This window comes from Hypanus sabinus (assembly GCF_030144855.1).
Source record: "Hypanus sabinus isolate sHypSab1 chromosome Y unlocalized genomic scaffold, sHypSab1.hap1 SUPER_Y_unloc_1, whole genome shotgun sequence".
Taxonomy (NCBI): Eukaryota; Metazoa; Chordata; class Chondrichthyes; order Myliobatiformes; family Dasyatidae; genus Hypanus; species Hypanus sabinus.
In genome coordinates this window covers 706,423-726,429 of record NW_026779010.1, presented here as the reverse complement: position 1 = coordinate 726,429, position 20,007 = coordinate 706,423, and positions in this window count along the sequence as shown.

The window sequence follows — 20,007 nt, the reverse complement described above, 5'->3', positions numbered from 1 at the left end:
TTCCTCTAACACCACGTGGACTTTTTCTTCCTATAACACCTCGTGGACTTTTTCTTCCTATAACACCACATGGACTTTTTCTTCCTAGTCTAACACCACGTGGACTTTTTCTTCCTATAACGCAACGTAGTCTTTTTCTTCCTGTAACACCTCGTGGTCATTTTCTTCCTATAACACTACATGCACTTTTTTTTCCTAATCTAACACCACGTGGACTTTTTCATCCTATAACACCTCTTGGAGATTTTCTTCCTATAACACCACATGGACATTTTCTTCCTGTAACACCACGTGGACTTTTTCTTCCTGTAACACCACGTGGACTTTTCCTTCCTCTAACACCACGTGGACTTTTTCTTCCTATAACACCAGGTGGACTTTTTCTTCCTATAACACCACGTGGACTTTATCTTCCTATAACACCACATGGACATTTTCTTCCTATAACATCACGTTGACTTTTTCTTCCTATAACACCACGTGGACATTTTCTTCCTTTAACTGCACATGGACATTTTCTTCCTAGTCTAACACCACGTGGACTTTTTCATCCTATAACACCACGTGGAGATTTTCTTCCAATAACACCACATGGACGTTTTCTTCCTGTAACACCACGTGGACTTTTTCTTCCTGTAACACAACGTGGACTTTTCCTTCCTGTAACACCACGTGGACTTTTCCTTCCCATAACACCACGTGGACTTTTCCTTCCTGTAACACCACGTGGACTTTTTCTTCCTCTAACACCACGTGGACTTTTTCTTCCTATAACACCACGTGGACTTTTTCTTCCTATAACACCACATGGACTTTTTCTTCCTATAACACCACGTGGACATTTTCTTCCTATAACATCACGTGGACTTTTTCTTCCTATAACACCACGTGGACTTTTTCTTCCTGTAACACCTCGTGGACTTTTTCTTCCTGTAACACCACATGGACTTTTTCTACCTAGTCTAACACCACGTCTACTTTTTCATCCTATAACACCACGTGGACATTTTCTTCCTATAACACCACATGGACGTTTTCTTCCTGTAACACCACGTGGAATTTTTCTTCCTGTAACACCACGTGGACTTTTCCTTCCTGTAACACCACGTCGACTTTTCCTTCCTGTAACACCACGTGGACTTTTCCATCCTGTAACACCACGTGGACTTTTTCTTCCTCTAACAGGACATGGACATTTTCATCCTATAACATCATGTGGACTTTTTACTCTATAACACCTCGTGGACTTTTTCTTCCTGTAACACCTCGTGGACATTTTCTCCCTATAGCACCACATGGACTTTTTCTTCCTATAACACCACATGGACATTTTCTTACTATAACATCACGTGGACTTTTTCTTCCTATAACACCACGTGGACTTTTTCTTCCTGTAACACCTCGAGGACTTTTTCTTCCTGTAACACCACATGGACTTTTTCTTCCTAGTCTAACACCACGTGGACTTTTTCATCCTATAACACCATGTGGACATATTCTTCCTATAACACCACATGGACGTTTTCTTCCTAGTCTAACACCACGTGGACTTTTTCATCCTATAACACCACGTGGACATTTTCTTCCTATAACACCACATGGACGTTTGCTTCCTGTAACACCACGTGGACTTTTTCTTCCTGTAACACCACGTCGACTTTTCCTTCCTGTAACACCACGTGGACATTTCCATCCTGTAACACCTCGTGGACTTTTTCTTCCTCTAACACAACGTGGACTTTTTCTTCCTATAACACCACGTGGACTTTTTCTTCCTATAACACCACGTGGACTTTTTCTTCCTATAACACCACATGGACATTTTCTTCCTATAAAACCACGTGCACTTTTTCTTCCTATAACACCACATGGACATTTTCTTCCTATAACATCACGTGGACTTTTTCTTCCTATAACACCACGTGGACTTTTTCTTCCTATAACACCACGTGGACATTTTCTTCCTATAACATCACGTGGACTTTTTCTTCCTATAACACCACGTGGACTTTTTCTTCCTGTAACACCTCGTGGACTTTTTCTTCCTGTAACACCACATGGACTTTTTCTACCTAGTCTAACACCACGTCTACTTTTTCATCCTATAACACCACGTGGACATTTTCTTCCTATAACACCACATGGACGTTTTCTTCCTGTAACACCACGTGGAATTTTTCTTCCTGTAACACCACGTGGACTTTTCCTTCCTGTAACACCACGTCGACTTTTCCTTCCTGTAACACCACGTGGACTTTTCCATCCTGTAACACCACGTGGACTTTTTCTTCCTCTAACAGGACATGGACATTTTCATCCTATAACATCATGTGGACTTTTTACTCTATAACACCTCGTGGACTTTTTCTTCCTGTAACACCTCGTGGACATTTTCTCCCTATAGCACCACATGGACTTTTTCTTCCTATAAAACCACGTGCACTTTTTCTTCCTATAACACCACATGGACATTTTCTTACTATAACATCACGTGGACTTTTTCTTCCTATAACACCACGTGGACTTTTTCTTCCTGTAACACCTCGAGGACTTTTTCTTCCTGTAACACCACATGGACTTTTTCTTCCTAGTCTAACACCACGTGGACTTTTTCATCCTATAACACCATGTGGAGATATTCTTCCTATAACACCACATGGACGTTTTCTTCCTAGTCTAACACCACGTGGACTTTTTCATCCTATAACACCACGTGGACATTTTCTTCCTATAACACCACATGGACGTTTGCTTCCTGTAACACCACGTGGACTTTTTCTTCCTGTAACACCACGTCGACTTTTCCTTCCTGTAACACCACGTGGACATTTCCATCCTGTAACACCTCGTGGACTTTTTCTTCCTCTAACACAACGTGGACTTTTTCTTCCTATAACACCACGTGGACTTTTTCTTCCTATAACACCACGTGGACTTTTTCTTCCTATAACACCACATGGACATTTTCTTCCTATAAAACCACGTGCACTTTTTCTTCCTATAACACCACATGGACATTTTCTTCCTATAACATCACGTGGACTTTTTCTTCCTATAACACCACGTGGACTTTTTCTTCCTGTAACACCTCGTGGACTTTTTCTTCCTGTAACACCACATGGACTTTTTCTACCTAGTCTAACACCACGTCTACTTTTTCATCCTATAACACCACGTGGACATTTTCTTCCTATAACACCACATGGACGTTTTCTTCCTGTAACACCACGTGGAATTTTTCTTCCTGTAACACCACGTTGACTTTTCCTTCCTGTAACACCACGTCGACTTTCCCATCCTGTAACACCACGTGGACTTTTCCATCCTGTAACACCACGTGGACTTTTTCTTCCTCTAACAGGACATGGACATTTTCATCCTATAACATCATGTGGACTTTTTACTCTATAACACCTCGTGGACTTTTTCTTCCTGTAACACCTCGTGGACATTTTCTCCCTATAGCACCACATGGACTTTTTCTTCCTATAAAACCACGTGCACTTTTTCTTCCTATAACACCACATGGACATTTTCTTACTATAACATCACGTGGACTTTTTCTTCCTATAACACCACGTGGACTTTTTCTTCCTGTAACACCTCGAGGACTTTTTCTTCCTGTAACACCACATGGACTTTTTCTTCCTAGTCTAACACCACGTGGACTTTTTCATCCTATAACACCATGTGGACATATTCTTCCTATAACACCACATGGACGTTTTCTTCCTAGTCTAACACCACGTGGACTTTTTCATCCTATAACACAACGTGGACATTTTCTTCCTATAACACCACATGGACGTTTGCTTCCTGTAACACCACGTGGACTTTTTCTTCCTGTAACACCACGTCGACTTTTCCTTCCTGTAACACCACGTGGACATTTCCATCCTGTAACACCTCGTGGACTTTTTCTTCCTCTAACACAACGTGGACTTTTTCTTCCTATAACACCACGTGGACTTTTTCTTCCTATAACACCACGTGGACTTTTTCTTCCTATAACACCACATGGACATTTTCTTCCTATAACATCACGTGGACTTTTTCTTCCTATTACACCACGTGGACTTTTTCTTCCTGTAACACCTCGTGGACTTTTTCTTCCTGTAACTCCACATGGACTTTTTCTACCTAGTCTAACACCACGTCTACTTTTTCATCCTATAACACCACGTGGACTTTATCTTCCTATAACACCTCGTAGACTTTTTCTTCCTATAACACCACATGGACTTTTTCTTCCTAGTCTAACACCACGTGGACTTTTTCTTCCTATAACGCAACGTAGTCTTTTTCTTCCTGTAACACCTCGTGGTCATTTTCTTCCTATAACACTACATGCACTTTTTCTTCCTAATCTAACACCACGTGGACTTTTTCATCCTATAACACTCTTGGAGATTTTCTTCCTATAACACCACATGGACGTTTTCTTCCTGTAACACCACGTGGACTTTTTCTTCCTGTAACACCACGTGGACTTTTCCTTCCTGTAACACCACGTGGACTTTTCCTTCCTGTAACACCACGTGGACTTTTCCTTCCTGTAACACCACGTGGACTTTTTCTTCCTCTAACACCACGTGGACTTTTTCTTCCTATAACACCACGTGGACTTTTTCTTCCTATAACACCACGTGGACTTTTTCTTCCTATAACACCACATGGACATTTTCTTCCTATAACATCACGTTGACTTTTTCTTCCTATAACACCACGTGGACATTTTCTTCCTTTAACTGCACATGGACATTTTCTTCCTAGTCTAACACCACGTGGACTTTTTCATCCTATAACACCACGTGGAGATTTTCTTCCTATAACACCACATGGACGTTTTCTTCCTGTAACACCACGTGGACTTTTTCTTCCTGTAACACAACGTGGACTTTTCCATCCTGTAACACCACGTGGACTTTTCCTTCCCATAACACCACGTGGACTTTTCCTTCCTGTAACAGCACGTGGACTTTTTCTTCCTCTAACACCACGTGGACTTTTTCTTCCTATAACACCACGTGGACTTTTTCTTCCTATAACACCACGTGGACTTTTTCTTCCTATAACACCACATGGACATTTTCTTCCTATAACATCACGTGGACTTTTTCTTCCTATAACACCACGTGGACTTTTTCTTCCTGTAACACCTCGTGGACTTTTTCTTCCTGTAACACCACATGGACTTTTTCTACCTAGTCTAACACCACGTCTACTTTTTCATCCTATAACACCACGTGGACATTTTCTTCCTATAACACCACATGGACGTTTTCTTCCTGTAACACCACGTGCAATTTTTCTTCCTGTAACACCACGTGGACTTTTCCTTCCTGTAACACCACGTCGACTTTTCCTTCCTGTAACACCACGTGGACTTATCCATCCTGTAACACCACGTGGACTTTTTCTCCTCTAACACCACGTGGACTTTTTCTTCCTATAACAGGACATGGACATTTTCATCCTATAACATCATGTGGACTTTTTACTCTATAACACCTCGTGGACTTTTTCTTCCTGTAACTCCTCGTGGACATTTTCTCCCTATAGCACCACATGGACTTTTTCTTCCTATAAAACCACGTGCACTTTTTCTTCCTATAACACCACATGGACATTTTCTTCCTATAACATCACGTGGACTTTTTCTTCCTATAACACCACGTGGACTTTTTCTTCCTGTAACACCTTGAGGACTTTTTCTTCCTGTAACACCACATGGACTTTTTCTTCCTAGTCTAACACCACGTGGACTTTTTCATCCTATAACACCACGTGGACATTTTCTTCCTATAACACCACATGGACGTTTGCTTCCTGTAACACCACGTGGACTTTTTCTTCCTGTAACACCACGTGGACTTTTCCTTCCTGTACCACCACGTCGACTTTTCCTTCCTGTAACACCACGTGGACATTTCCATCCTGTAACACCACGTGGACTTTTTCTTCCTCTAACACCACGTGGACTTTTTCTTCCTATAACACCTCGTGGACTTTTTCTTCCTATAACACCACATGGACATTTTCTTCCTATAACATCACGTGGACTTTTTCTTCCTATAACACCACGTGGACTTTTTCTTCCTGTAACACCTCGTGGACTTTTTCTTCCTGTAACACCACATGGACTTTTTCTACCTAGTCTAACACCACGTCGACTTTTCCTTCCAGTAACACCACGTGGACTTTTCCATCCTGTAACACCACGTGGACTTTTTCTTCCTCTAACAGGACATGGACATTTTCATCCTATAACATCATGTGGACTTTTTACTCTATAATACCTCGTGGACTTTTTCTTCCTGTAACACCACGTGGACTTTTTCTCCTCTAACACCACGTGGACTTTTTCTTCCTATAACAGGACATGGACATTTTCATCCTATAACATCATGTGGACTTTTTACTCTATAACACCTCGTGGACTTTTTCTTCCTGTAACACCTCGTGGACATTTTCTCCCTATAGCACCACATGGACTTTTTCTTCCTAGTCTAACACCACGTGGACTTTTTCATCCTATAACACCACGTGGACATTTTCTTCCTATAACACCACATGGACGTTTGCTTCCTGTAACACCACGTGGACTTTTCCTTCCTGTAACACCACGTCGACTTTTCCTTCCTGTAACATCACGTGGACATTTCCATCCTGTAACACCACGTGGACTTTTTCTTCCTCTAACACCACGTGGACTTTTTCTTCCTATAACACCTCGTGGACTTTTTCTTCCTATAACACCACATGGACTTTTTCTTCCTAGTCTAACACCACGTGGACCTTTTCTTCCTATAACGCCACGTAGTCTTTTTCTTCCTGTAACACCTCGTGGTCATTTTCTTCCTATAACACTACATGCACTTTTTTTTCCTAATCTAACACCACGTCGACTTTTTCATCCTATAACACCTCTTGGAGATTTTCTTCCTATAACACCACATGGACATTTTCTTCCTGTAACACCACGTGGACTTTTTCTTCCTGTAACACCACGTGGACTTTTCCTTCCTCTAACACCACGTGGACTTTTTCTTCCTATAACACCAGGTGGACTTTTTCTTCCTATAACACCACGTGGACTTTTTCTTCCTATAACACCACATGGACATTTTCTTCCTATAACATCACGTTGACTTTTTCTTCCTATAACACCACGTGGACATTTTCTTCCTTTAACTGCACATGGACATTTTCTTCCTAGTCTAACACCACGTGGACTTTTTCATCCTATAACACCACGTGGAGATTTTCTTCCAATAACACCACATGGACGTTTTCTTCCTGTAACACAACGTGGACTTTTCCTTCCTGTAACACCACGTGGACTTTTCCTTCCCATAACACCACTTGGACTTTTCCTTCCTGTAACACCACGTGGACTTTTTCTTCCTCTAACACCACGTGGACTTTTTCTTCCTATAACACCACGTGGACTTTTTCTTCCTATAACACCACATGGACTTTTTCTTCCTATAACACCACGTGGACATTTTCTTCCTATAACATCACGTGGACTTTTTCTTCCTATAACACCACGTGGACTTTTTCTTCCTGTAACACCTCGTGGACTTTTTCTTCCTGTAACACCACATGGACTTTTTCTACCTAGTCTAACACCACGTCTACTTTTTCATCCTATAACACCACGTGGACATTTTCTTCCTATAACACCACATGGACGTTTTCTTCCTGTAACACCTCCTGGAATTTTTCTTCCTGTAACACCACGTGGACTTTTCCTTCCTGTAACATCACGTCGACTTTTCCTTCCTGTAACACCACGTGGACTTTTCCATCCTGTAACACCACGTGGACTTTTTCTTCCTCTAACAGGACATGGACATTTTCATCCTATAACATCATGTGGACTTTTTACTCTATAACACCTCGTGGACTTTTTCTTCCTGTAACACCTCGTGGACATTTTCTCCCTATAGCACCACATGGACTTTTTCTTCCTATAAAACCACGTGCACTTTTTCTTCCTATAACACCACATGGACATTTTCTTCCTATAACATCACGTGGACTTTTTCTTCCTATAACACCACGTGGACTTTTTCTTCCTGTAACACCTCGAGGACTTTTTCTTCCTGTAACACCACATGGACTTTTTCTTCCTAGTCTAACACCACGTGGACTTTTTCATCCTATAACACCATGTGGACATATTCTTCCTATAACACCACATGGACGTTTTCTTCCTAGTCTAACACCACGTGGACTTTTTCATCCTATAACACCACGTGGACATTTTCTTCCTATAACACCACATGGACGTTTGCTTCCTGTAACACCACGTGGACTTTTTCTTCCTGTAACACCACGTCGACTTTTCCTTCCTGTAACACCACGTGGACATTTCCATCCTGTAACACCTCGTGGACTTTTTCTTCCTCTAACACAACGTGGACTTTTTCTTCCTATAACACCACGTGGACTTTTTCTTCCTATAACACCACGTGGACTTTTTCTTCCTATAACACCACATGGACATTTTCTTCCTATAACATCACGTGGACTTTTTCTTCCTATTACACCACGTGGACTTTTTCTTCCTGTAACACCTCGTGGACTTTTTCTTCCTGTAACTCCACATGGACTTTTTCTACCTAGTCTAACACCACGTCTACTTTTTCATCCTATAACACCACGTGGACTTTTTCTTCCTATAACACCTCGTGGACTTTTTCTTCCTATAACACCACATGGAGTTTTTCTTCCTAGTCTAACACCACGTGGACTTTTTCTTCCTATAACGCAACGTAGTCTTTTTCTTCCTGTAACACCTCGTGGTCATTTTCTTCCTATAACACTACATGCACTTTTTCTTCCTAACCTAACACCACGTGGACTTTTTCATCCTATAACACTCTTGGAGATTTTCTTCCTATAACACCACATGGACGTTTTCTTCCTGTAACACCACGTGGACTTTTTCTTCCTGTAACACCACGTGGACTTTTCCTTCCTGTAACACCACGTGGACTTTTCCTTCCTGTAACACCACGTGGACTTTTCCTTCCTGTAATACCACGTGGACTTTTTCTTCCTCTAACCCCACGTGGACGTTTTCTTCCTATAACACCACGTGGACATTTTCTTCCTATAACACCACGTGGAATTTTTCTTCCTATAACACCACATGGACATTTTCTTCCTATAACATCACGTTGACTTTTTCTTCCTATAACACCACGTGGACATTTTCTTCCTTTAACTGCACATGGACATTTTCTTCCTAGTCTAACACCACGTGGACTTTTTCATCCTATAACACCACGTGGAGATTTTCTTCCTATAACACCACATGGACGTTTTCTTCCTGTAACACCACGTGGACTTTTTCTTCCTGTAACACAACGTGGACTTTTCCTTCCTGTAACACCACGTGGACTTTTCCTTCCCATAACACCACGTGGACTTTTCCTTCCTGTAACACCACGTGGACTTTTTCTTCCTCTAACACCACGTGGACTTTTTCTTCCTATAACACCACGTGGACTTTTTCTTCCTATAACACCACGTGGACTTTTTCTTCCTATAACACCACATGGACATTTTCTTCCTATAACATCACGTGGACTTTTTCTTCCTATAACACCACGTGGACTTTTTCTTCCTGTAACACCTCGTGGACTTTTTCTTCCTGTAACACCACATGGACTTTTTCTACCTAGTCTAACACCACGTCTACTTTTTCATCCTATAACACCACGTGGACATTTTCTTCCTATAACACCACATGGACGTTTTCTTCCTGTAACAACACGTGCAATTTTTCTTCCTGTAACACCACGTGGACTTTTCCTTCCTGTAACACCACGTCGACTTTTCCTTCCTGTAACACCACGTGGACTTTTCCATCCTGTAACACCACGTGGACTTTTTCTCCTCTAACACCACGTGGACTTTTTCTTCCTATAACAGGACATGGCCATTTTCATCCTATAACATCATGTGGACTTTTTACTCTATAACACCTCGTGGACTTTTTCTTCCTGTAACACCTCGTGGACATTTTCTCCCTATAGCACCACATGGACTTTTTCTTCCTATAAAACCACGTGCACTTTTTCTTCCTATAACACCACATGGACATTTTCTTCCTATAACATCACGTGGACTTTTTCTTCCTATAACACCACGTGGACTTTTTCTTCCTGTAACACCTTGAGGACTTTTTCTTCCTGTAACACCACATGGACTTTTTCTTCTTAGTCTAACACCACGTGGACTTTTTCATCCTATAACACCACGTGGACATTTTCTTCCTATAACACCACATGGACGTTTGCTTCCTGTAACACCACGTGGACTTTTTCTTCCTGTAACACCACGTGGACTTTTCCTTCCTGTACCACCACGTCGACTTTTCCTTCCTGTAACACCACGTGGACATTTCCATCCTGTAACACCACGTGGACTTTTTCTTCCTCTAACAGGACATGGACATTTTCATCCTATAACATCATGTGGACTTTTTACTCTATAATACCTCGTGGACTTTTTCTTCCTGTAACATCACGTGGACTTTTTCTCCTCTAACACCACGTGGACTTTTTCTTCCTATAACAGGACATGGACATTTTCATCCTATAACATCATGTGGACTTTTTACTCTATAACACCTCGTGGACTTTTTCTTCCTGTAACACCTCGTGGACATTTTCTCCCTATAGCACCACATGGACTTTTTCTTCCTATAAAACCACGTGCACTTTTTCTTCCTATAACACCACATGGACATTTTCTTCCTATAACATCACGTGGACTTTTTCTTCCTATAACACCACGTGGACTTTTTCTTCCTGTAACACCTTGAGGACTTTTTCTTCCTGTAACACCACATGGACTTTTTCTTCCTAGTCTAACACCACGTGGACTTTTTCATCCTATAACACCACGTGGACATTTTCTTCCTATAACACCACATGGACGTTTGCTTCCTGTAACACCACGTGGACTTTTCCTTCCTGTAACACCACGTCGACTTTTCCTTCCTGTAACATCACGTGGACATTTCCATCCTGTAACACCACGTGGACTTTTTCTTCCTCTAACACCACGTGGACTTTTTCTTCCTATAACACCTCGTGGACTTTTTCTTCCTATAACACCACATGGACTTTTTCTTCCTAGTCTAACACCACGTGGACTTTTTCTTCCTATAACGCAACGTAGTCTTTTTCTCCCTGTAACACCTCGTGGTCATTTTCTTCCTATAACACTACATGCACTTTTTTTTCCTAATCTAACACCACGTGGACTTTTTCATCCTATAACACCTCTTGGAGATTTTCTTCCTATAACACCACATGGACATTTTCTTCCTGTAACACCACGTGGACTTTTTCTTCCTGTAACACCACGTGGACTTTTCCTTCCTCTAACACCACGTGGACTTTTTCTTCCTATAACACCAGGTGGACTTTTTCTTCCTATAACACCACGTGGACTTTTTCTTCCTATAACACCACATGGACATTTTCTTCCTATAACATCACGTTGACTTTTTCTTCCTATAACACCACGTGGACATTTTCTTCCTTTAACTGCACATGGACATTTTCTTCCTAGTCTAACAGCACGTGGACTTTTTCATCCTATAACACCACGTGGAGATTTTCTTCCAATAACACCACATGGACGTTTTTTTCCTGTAACACCACGTGGAATTTTTCTTCCTGTAACACAACGTGGACTTTTCCTTCCTGTAACACCACGTGGACTTTTCCTTCCCATAACACCACGTGGACTTTTCCTTCCTGTAACACCACGTGGACTTTTTCTTCCTCTAACACCACGTGGACTTTTTCTTCCTATAACACCACGTGGACTTTTTCTTCCTATAACACCACATGGACTTTTTCTTCCTATAACACCACGTGGACATTTTCTTCCTATAACATCACGTGGACTTTTTCTTCCTATAACACCACGTGGACTTTTTCTTCCTGTAACACCTCGTGGACTTTTTCTTCCTGTAACACCACATGGACTTTTTCTACCTAGTCTAACACCACGTCTACTTTTTCATCCTATAACACCACGTGGACATTTTCTTCCTATAACACCACATGGACGTTTTCTTCCTGTAACAACACGTGCAATTTTTCTTCCTGTAACACCACGTGGACTTTTCCTTCCTGTAACACCACGTCGACTTTTCCTTCCTGTAACACCACGTGGACTTTTCCATCCTGTAACACCACATGGACTTTTTCTTCCTAGTCTAACACCACGTGGACTTTTTCTTCCTATAACGCAACGTAGTCTTTTTCTTCCTGTAACACCTCGTGGTCATTTTCTTCCTATAACACTACATGCACTTTTTCTTCCTAACCTAACACCACGTGGACTTTTTCATCCTATAACACTCTTGGAGATTTTCTTCCTATAACACCACATGGACGTTTTCTTCCTGTAACACCACGTGGACTTTTTCTTCCTGTAACACCACGTGGACTTTTCCTTCCTGTAACACCACGTGGACTTTTCCTTCCTGTAACACCACGTGGACTTTTCCTTCCTGTAACACCACGTGGACTTTTTCTTCCTCTAACCCCACGTGGACTTTTTCTTCCTATAACACCACGTGGACTTTTTCTTCCTATAACACCACGTGGACTTTTTCTTCCTATAACACCACATGGACATTTTCTTCCTATAACATCACGTTGACTTTTTCTTCCTATAACACCACGTGGACATTTTCTTCCTTTAACTGCACATGGACATTTTCTTCCTAGTCTAACACCACGTGGACTTTTTCATCCTATAACACCACGTGGAGATTTTCTTCCTATAACACCACATGGACGTTTTCTTCCTGTAACACCACGTGGACTTTTTCTTCCTGTAACACAACGTGGACTTTTCCTTCCTGTAACACCACGTGGACTTTTCCTTCCCGTAACACCACGTGGACTTTTCCTTCCTGTAACACCACGTGGACTTTTTCTTCCTCTAACACCACGTGGACTTTTTCTTCCTATAACACCAAGTGGACTTTTTCTTCCTATAACACCACGTGGACTTTTTCTTCCTATAACACCACATGGACATTTTCTTCCTATAACATCACGTGGACTTTTTCTTCCTATAACACCACGTGGACTTTTTCTTCCTGTAACACCTCGTGGACTTTTTCTTCCTGTAACACCACATGGACTTTTTCTACCTAGTCTAACACCACGTCTACTTTTTAATCCTATAACACCACGTGGACATTTTCTTCCTATAACACCACATGGACGTTTTCTTCCTGTAACAACACGTGCAATTTTTCTTCCTGTAACACCACGTGGACTTTTCCTTCCTGTAACACCACGTCGACTTTTCCTTCCTGTAACACCACGTGGACTTTTCCATCCTGTAACACCACGTGGACTTTTTCTCCTCTAACACCACGTGGACTTTTTCTTCCTATAACAGGACATGGCCATTTTCATCCTATAACATCATGTGGACTTTTTACTCTATAACACCTCGTGGACTTTTTCTTCCTGTAACACCTCGTGGACATTTTCTCCCTATAGCACCACATGGACTTTTTCTTCCTATAAAACCACGTGCACTTTTTCTTCCTATAACACCACATGGACATTTTCTTCCTATAACATCACGTGGACTTTTTCTTCCTATAACACCACGTGGACTTTTTCTTCCTGTAACACCTTGAGGACTTTTTCTTCCTGTAACACCACATGGACTTTTTCTTCCTAGTCTAACACCACGTGGACTTTTTCATCCTATAACACCACGTGGACATTTTCTTCCTATAACACCACATGGACGTTTGCTTCCTGTAACACCACGTGGACTTTTTCTTCCTGTAACACCACGTGGACTTTTCCTTCCTGTACCACCACGTCGACTTTTCCTTCCTGTAACACCACGTGGACATTTCCATCCTGTAACACCACGTGGACTTTTTCTTCCTCTAACTCCACGTGGACTTTTTCTTCCTATAACACCTCGTGGACTTTTTCTTCCTATAACACCACATGGACATTTTCTTCCTATAACATCACGTGGACTTTTTCTTCCTATAACACCACGTGGACTTTTTCTTCCTGTAACACCTCGTGGACTTTTTCTTCCTGTAACACCACATGGACTTTTTCTACCTAGTCTAACACCACGTCTACTTTTTCATCCTATAACGCCACGTGGACATTTTCTTCCTATAACACCACATGGACGTTTTCTTCCTGTAACACCACGTGGAATTTTTCTTCCTGTAACACCACGTGGACTTTTCCTTCCTGTAACACCACGTCGACTTTTCCTTCCTGTAACACCACGTGGACTTTTCCATCCTGTAACACCACGTGGACTTTTTCTTCCTCTAACAGGACATGGACATTTTCATCCTATAACATCATGTGGACTTTTTACTCTATAATACCTCGTGGACTTTTTCTTCCTGTAACACCACGTGGACTTTTTCTCCTCTAACACCACGTGGACTTTTTCTTCCTATAACAGGACATGGACATTTTCATCCTATAACATCATGTGGACTTTTTACTCTATAACACCTCGTGGACTTTTTCTTCCTGTAACACCTCGTGGACATTTTCTCCCTATAGCACCACATGGACTTTTTCTTCCTATAAAACCACGTGCACTTTTTCTTCCTATAACACCACATGGACATTTTCTTCCTATAACATCACGTGGACTTTTTCTTCCTATAACACCACGTGGACTTTTTCTTCCTGTAACACCTTGAGGACTTTTTCTTCCTGTAACACCACATGGACTTTTTCTTCCTAGTCTAACACCACGTGGACTTTTTCATCCTATAACACCACGTGGACATTTTCTTCCTATAACACCACATGGACGTTTGCTTCCTGTAACACCACGTGGACTTTTCCTTCCTGTAACACCACGTCGACTTTTCCTTCCTGTAACATCACGTGGACATTTCCATCCTGTAACACCACGTGGACTTTTTCTTCCTCTAACACCACGTGGACTTTTTCTTCCTATAACACCTCGTGGACTTTTTCTTCCTATAACACCACATGGACTTTTTCTTCCTAGTCTAACACCACGTGGACTTTTTCTTCCTATAACGCAACGTAGTCTTTTTCTTCCAGTAACACCTCGTGGTCATTTTCTTCCTATAACACTACATGCACTTTTTTTTCCTAATCTAACACCACGTGGACTTTTTCATCCTATAACACCTCTTGGAGATTTTCTTCCTATAACACCACATGGACATTTTCTTCCTGTAACACCACGTGGACTTTTTCTTCCTGTAACACCACGTGGACTTTTCCTTCCTCTAACACCACGTGGACTTTTTCTTCCTATAACACCAGGTGGACTTTATCTTCCTATAACACCACGTGGACTTTTTCTTCCTATAACACCACATGGACATTTTCTTCCTATAACATCACGTTGACTTTTTCTTCCTATAACACCACGTGGACATTTTCTTCCTTTAACTGCACATGGACATTTTCTTCCTAGTCTAACACCACGTGGACTTTTTCATCCTATAACACCACGTGGAGATTTTCTTCCAATAACACCACATGGACGTTTTCTTCCTGTAACACCACGTGGAATTTTTCTTCCTGTAACACAACGTGGACTTTTCCTTCCTGTAACACCACGTGGACTTTTCCTTCCCATAACACCACGTGGACTTTTCCTTCCTGTAACACCACGTGGACTTTTTCTTCCTCTAACACCACGTGGACTTTTTCTTCCTATAACACCACGTGGACTTTTTCTTCCTATAACACCACATGGACTTTTTCTTCCTATAACACCACGTGGACATTTTCTTCCTATAACATCACGTGGACTTTTTCTTCCTATAACACCACGTGGACTTTTTCTTCCTGTAACACCTCGTGGACTTTTTCTTCCTGTAACACCACATGGACTTTTTCTACCTAGTCTAACACCACGTCTACTTTTTCATCCTATAACACCACGTGGACATTTTCTTCCTATAACACCACATGGACGTTTTCTTCCTGTAACACCACGTGGAATTTTTCTTCCTGTAACACCACGTGGACTTTTTCTTCCTATAACACCACATGGACTTTTTCTTCCTAGTCTAACACCACGTGGACTTTTTCTTCCTATAACACCACGTGGACTTTTTCTTCCTATAACACCACATGGACATTTTCTTCCTATAACATCACGTTGACGTTTTCTTCCTATAACACCACGTGGACATTTTCTTCCTTTAACTGCACATGGACATTTTCTTCCTAGTCTAACACCACGTGGACTTTTTCATCCTATAACACCACGTGGAGATTTTCTTCCTATAACACCACATGGACGTTTTCTTCCTGTAACACCACGTGGACTTTTTCTTCCTGTAACACAACGTGGACTTTTCCTTCCTGTAACACCACGTGGACTTTTCCTTCCCATAACACCACGTGGACTTTTCCTTCCTGTAACACCACGTGGACTTTTTCTTCCTCTAACACCACGTGGACTTTTTCTTCCTATAACACCACGTGGACTTTTTCTTCCTATAACACCACGTGGACTTTTTCTTCCTATAACACCACATGGACATTTTCTTCCTATAACATCACGTGGACTTTTTCTTCCTATAACACCACGTGGACTTTTTCTTCCTGTAACACCTCGTGGACTTTTTCTTCCTGTAACACCACATGGACTTTTTCTACCTAGTCTAACACCACGTCTACATTTTCATCCTATAACACCACGTGGACATTTTCTTCCTATAACACCACATGGACGTTTTCTTCCTGTAACACCACGTGTAATTTTTCTTCCTGTAACACCACGTGGACTTTTCCTTCCTGTAACACCACGTCGACTTTTCCTTCCTGTAACACCACGTGGACTTTTCCATCCTGTAACACCACGTGGACTTTTTCTCATCTAACACCACGTGGACTTTTTCTTCCTATAACAGGACATGGACATTTTCATCCTATAACATCATGTGGACTTTTTACTCTATAACACCTCGTGGACTTTTTCTTCCTGTAACACCTCGTGGACATTTTCTCCCTATAGCACCACATGGACTTTTTCTTCCTATAAAACCACGTGCACTTTTTCTTCCTATAACACCACATGGACATTTTCTTCCTATAACATCACGTTACTTTTTCTTCCTATAACACCACGTGGACTTTTTCTTCCTGTAACACCTTGAGGACTTTTTCTTCCTGTAACACCACATGGACTTTTTCTTCCTAGTCTAACACCACGTGGACTTTTTCATCCTATAACACCACGTGGACATTTTCTTCCTATAACACCACATGGACGTTTGCTTCCTGTAACACCACGTGGACTTTTCCTTCCTGTAACACCACGTCGACTTTCCCTTCCTGTAACACCACGTGGACATTTCCATCCTGTAACACCACGTGGACTTTTTCTTCCTCTAACACCACGTGGACTTTTTCTTCCTATAACACCTCGTGGACTTTTTCTTCCTATAACACCACATGGACTTTTTCTTCCTAGTCTAACACCACGTGGACTTTTTCTTCCTATAACGCAACGTAGTCTTTTTCTTCCTGTAACACCTCGTGGTCATTTTCTTCCTATAACACAACATGGACTTTTTCTTCCTAGTCTAACACCACGTGGACTTTTTCTTCATATAACGCAACGTAGTCTTTTTCTTCCTGTAAAACCTCGTGGTCATTTTCTTCCTATAACACAACATGCACTTTTTTTTCCTAATCTAACACCACGTGGACTTTTTCATCCTATAACACCTCTTGGAGATTTTCTTCCTATAACACCACATGGACATTTTCTTCCTGTAACACCACGTGGACTTTTTCTTCCTGTAACACCACGTGGACTTTTCCTTCCTGTAACACCATGTGGACTTTTCCTTCCTGTAACACCACGTGGACTTTTCCTTCCTGTAACACCACGTGGACTTTTTCTTCCTCTAACACCACGTGGACTTTTTCTTCCTATAACACCACATGGACTTTTTCTTCCTATAACACCACGTGGACTTTTTCTTCCTATAACACCACATGGACATTTTCTTCCTATAACATCACGTTGACTTTTTCTTCCTATAACACCACGTGGACTTTTTCTTCCTGTAACTGCACATGGACATTTTCTTCCTAGTCTAACACCACGTGGACTTTTTCATCCTATAACACCACGTGGAGATTTTCTTCCTATAACACCACATGGACGTTTTCTTCCTGTAACACCACGTGGACTTTTTCTTCCTGTAACACAACGTGGAATTTTCCTTCCTGTAACACCACGTGGACTTTTCCTTCCCATAACACCACGTGGACTTTTCCTTCCTGTAACACCACGTGGACTTTTTCTTCCTCTAACACCACGTGGACCTATTCTTCCTATAACACCACGTGGACTTTTTCTTCCTATAACACCACGTGGAGTTTTTCTTCCTATAACACCACATGGACATTTTCTTCCTATAACATCACGTGGACTTTTTCTTCCAATAACACCACGTGGACTTTTTCTTCCTGTAACACCTCGTGGACTTTTTCTTCCTGTAACACCACATGGACTTTTTCTACCTAGTCTAACACCACGTCGACTTTTTCATCCTATAACACCACGTGGACATTTTCTTCCTATAACACCACATGGACGTTTTCTTCCTGTAACACCACGTGGAATTTTTCTTCCTGTAACACCACGTGGACTTTTCCTTCCTGTAACACCACGTCGACTTTTCCTTCCTGTAACACCACGTGGACTTTTCCATCCTGTAACACCACGTGGACGTTTTCTTCCTCTAACACCACGTGGACTTTTTCTTCCTATAAAACCACGTGCACTTTTTCTTCCTATAACACCACATGGACATTTTCATCCTATAACATCATGTGGACTTTTTACTCTATAACACCTCGTGGACTTTTTCTTCCTGTAACACCTCGTGGACTTTTTCTTCCTATAAAACCACGTGCACTTTTTCTTCCTATAACACCACATGGACATTTTCTTCCTATAACATCACGTGGACCTTTTCTTCCTATAACACCACGTGGACTTTTTCTTCCTGTAACACCTCGAGGAATTTTTCTTCCTGTAACACCACATGGACTTTTTCTTCCTAGTCTAACACCACGTGGACTTTTTCATCCTATAACACCACGTGGACATTTTCTTCCTATAACACCACATGGTCGTTTTCTTCCTAGTCTAACACCACGTGGACTTTTTCATCCTATAGCACCACATGGACTTTTTCTTTTTATAACACCACGTGCACTTTTTCTTCCTATAACACCACATGGACATTTTCTTCCTATAACATCACGTGGACTTTTTCTTCCTATAACACCACGTGGACTTTTTCTTCCTGTAACACCACATGGACTTTTTCTAACTAGTCTAACACCACGTGGACTTTTTCATGCTATAACACCACGTGGACATTTTCTTCCTATAACACCACATGGACGTTTTCTTCCTGTAACACCATGTGGACTTTTTCTTCCTGTAACACCACGTGGACTTTTTCTTCCTGTAACACCACGTGGACTTTTTCTTCCTATAGCAACACATGGACTTTTTCTTCCTATAACACCACGTGCACTTTTTCTTCCTATAACACCACGTGGACTTTTTCTTCCTATAACACCTCGTGGACTTTTTCTTCCTATAACACCACATGGACTTTTTCTTCCTTATCTAACACCACGTGGACTTTTTCATCCTATAACACCTCTTGGAGATTTTCTTCCTATAACACCACATGGACGTTTTCTTCCTGTAACACCACGTGGACTTTTTCATCCTATAACACCTCTTGGAGAATTTCTTCCTATAACACCACATGGACGTTTTCTTCCTGTAACACCACGTGGACTTTTTCTTCCTGTAACACCACATGGACTTTTCCTTCCTGTAACAATACGTGGACTTTTCCTTCCTGTAACACCACGTGGACTTTTCCTTCCTGTAACACCACGTGGACTTTTTCTTCCT